A 2432-nucleotide genomic window follows, 5' to 3' on the forward strand; every position below is an offset into this window, starting at 1 on the left:
GTGAGTGAGAAACAGAAGTTCTTGCAATTTATTTCCCAAATAGCAAACATCCAAACAAATTATATGCCAATTGGGTTGCAGGAGGACTTAATAATTTTAAAATTTGCACTAAATAAACAAATGTCCTCTAAATACCCATATAAAGTATTTACTGGCCAAGTGTCCAGTAGTCTCAAGCTGTAATGACAAGGGCATAGACTCAGGGCGGGCAAAGAAAGAAAGAGGACAGAACACCAGTGAAGGAAACAGAGTTTCTTGAATGGCTAGTGAAAGAAAAAAGATGATTATAGTAACCAGAGTGTAGGGATTCCAGAAAAATTATGGTGGTGGTGTGGTAGTCACTAAATGTTTAAGAAATTGAAGACATCTCTAATTTCAAATATTTTAGATCATTACATGCCAGACCTACATATTCCAATTTGGAGTTTTCAAAATATAGGCAAAGATGGCATTTCAATTTATAAAATGAAGCCCAAAGGGAGGTAGTAGTCAAGGCTAAATTTGGGCTAGTGGCTGAGAGAAAGCAACCATTGAGTGCTGTGTTCAATCCAGGATTAGAGAAGGGAGCACCTATTTGCAACCAGTTAAGCCAACTGACCTCTTTTCCCCATGGTGGCCCATGTGCAATGGCTGCAAAGAGCAGCCTCCTTGGTGGTGTATGCAGACTGTGATATGTAGGGAGAGCTCTAAGAGACCTTGGAGACAGTCATTTCCAGTGGACATTTATGTCTGGCACACTGTCCCCAATCTAGGGTCCAGACAGGTATGCAGGGTGCCCTTGGAAAGTCCCAGGACACAGTGGCCAGGGTCCTCACCGTCCAAATCATAATGTCCACCTGCACCAAGCTGGAAGACAAGGAGCGTGTGACTGAGGCCCCACACAGGGCCAAGTTCAAGTTCCCTGGCCGCCAGAAGATTCATATCTCCAAGAAGTGGAGACTTACTAAATTTAATGCAGATGAATTTGAAATTATGGTGACAGGAAAGCAACTCATCCTGGATGCCTGCAGGGGTCAAATATATCCCTAATTGTCTTGTTCCTTCCTTACTCACACCCACCAATAAATCTTACTTTCCTGTAAAAGAAAAGAGAGAAAAGAAAAAGCAGCTCCTAGAACTGACAGCAAGATATGATCCTTCCAAATCCCAAGACACCAGCAAAAGGAAAGCTAAAATCCATAGGGTCTCTGTCTTCAGGCACCTGGTACAAGACAGTTCAGGATATTTCTTTTGAGCAGTTTGCTTGCCAACAACCTCTGTGTTTTCTAAGAGAAAATATTGCAGAGGCATGGTCCCCAAACCCTCAAATCCAAGGTCAAAATGACTAATCCAGGACAACTGCAAGAGCTACTCCATTTATGAGAGACTTTGGGTCTGGGAGGCCAACATGAGTAAGATCCACAGGGAAGGGGCTATGAATACAACAGGGAATAAGTCTCCTGGACCATTCTTCATGATCACTCAGAGCTCCGCTTGACCTCTGCATCCTAAAAGATGATGCTGTGAAAGTGCTGCAGTCAATATGCCAGCAAATTTGGAAAACTCGGCAGTGGCCACAGGACTGGAAAAAGTCAGTTTTCATTCCAATCCATAAGAAAGGCAGTGGCAAAAAATACTCAAACTACCACACAATTGCACTCATCTCACACACTAGCAAAGCAATGCTCAAAATTCTCCAAGCCAGGCTTCAACAATACGTGAACCGTGAACTTCCAGATGTTCAAGCTGGTTTTAGAAAAGGCAGAGGAACCAGAGATCAAATTGCCAACATCCACTATGTCATCGAAAAAGCAAGAGAGTTCCAGAAAAACATCTATTTCTGCTTTATTGACTATGCCAAAGCCTTTGACTGTGTGGATCACAATAAACTGTGGAAAATTCTTAAACAGATGGGAATACCAGACCTGCTTCTTGAGAAATCTGTATGCAGGTCAGGAAGCAACAGTTAGAACTGGACATGGAACAACAGACTGGTTCCAAATAGGAAAAGGAGTACCTCAAGGCTGTATATTGTCACCCTACTTATTTAACTTATATGCAGAGTACATCATGAGAAATGCTGGGCTGGAGGAAGTACAAGCTGGAATCAAGATTCCTGGGAGAAATATCAATAACCTCAGATATGCAGATGACACCACCCTTATGGCAGAAAGTGAAGAAGAACTAAAGAGCTTCTTGATGAAAGTGAAAGAGGAGAGTGAAAAAGTTGGCTTAAAGCTCAACATTCAGAAAACTAAGATTATGGCATCCAGTCCCATCACTTCATGACAAATAGATGGGGAAACAGTGGAAACAGTGGCAAAGTTTCTTTTGGGGGGCTCCAAAATCACTGTGGATGGTGACTGCAGCCATGAAATAAAAAGACACTTACTCCTTGGAAGGAAAGTTATGACCAACCTAGACAGCATATTAAAAAGCATAGACATTACTTT

The 2432-nt window shown here is 42.1% G+C and overlaps 1 non-coding gene across 1 annotated transcript; it reads left to right on the top strand.

Moving 5' to 3' along the window:
* Positions 1-574: 574 nt before the first annotated feature.
* LOC133042906 (small nucleolar RNA SNORA70) lies at positions 575-708 on the top strand. The gene has a single exon (XR_009689611.1). It is a non-coding gene; the product is annotated as a small nucleolar RNA SNORA70 (small nucleolar RNA).
* Positions 709-2432: the final 1724 nt, after the last annotated feature.

Source organism: Dama dama, chromosome 21 (genome assembly GCF_033118175.1).
Source record: "Dama dama isolate Ldn47 chromosome 21, ASM3311817v1, whole genome shotgun sequence".
In the NCBI taxonomy this organism is placed as follows: domain Eukaryota; kingdom Metazoa; phylum Chordata; class Mammalia; order Artiodactyla; family Cervidae; genus Dama; species Dama dama.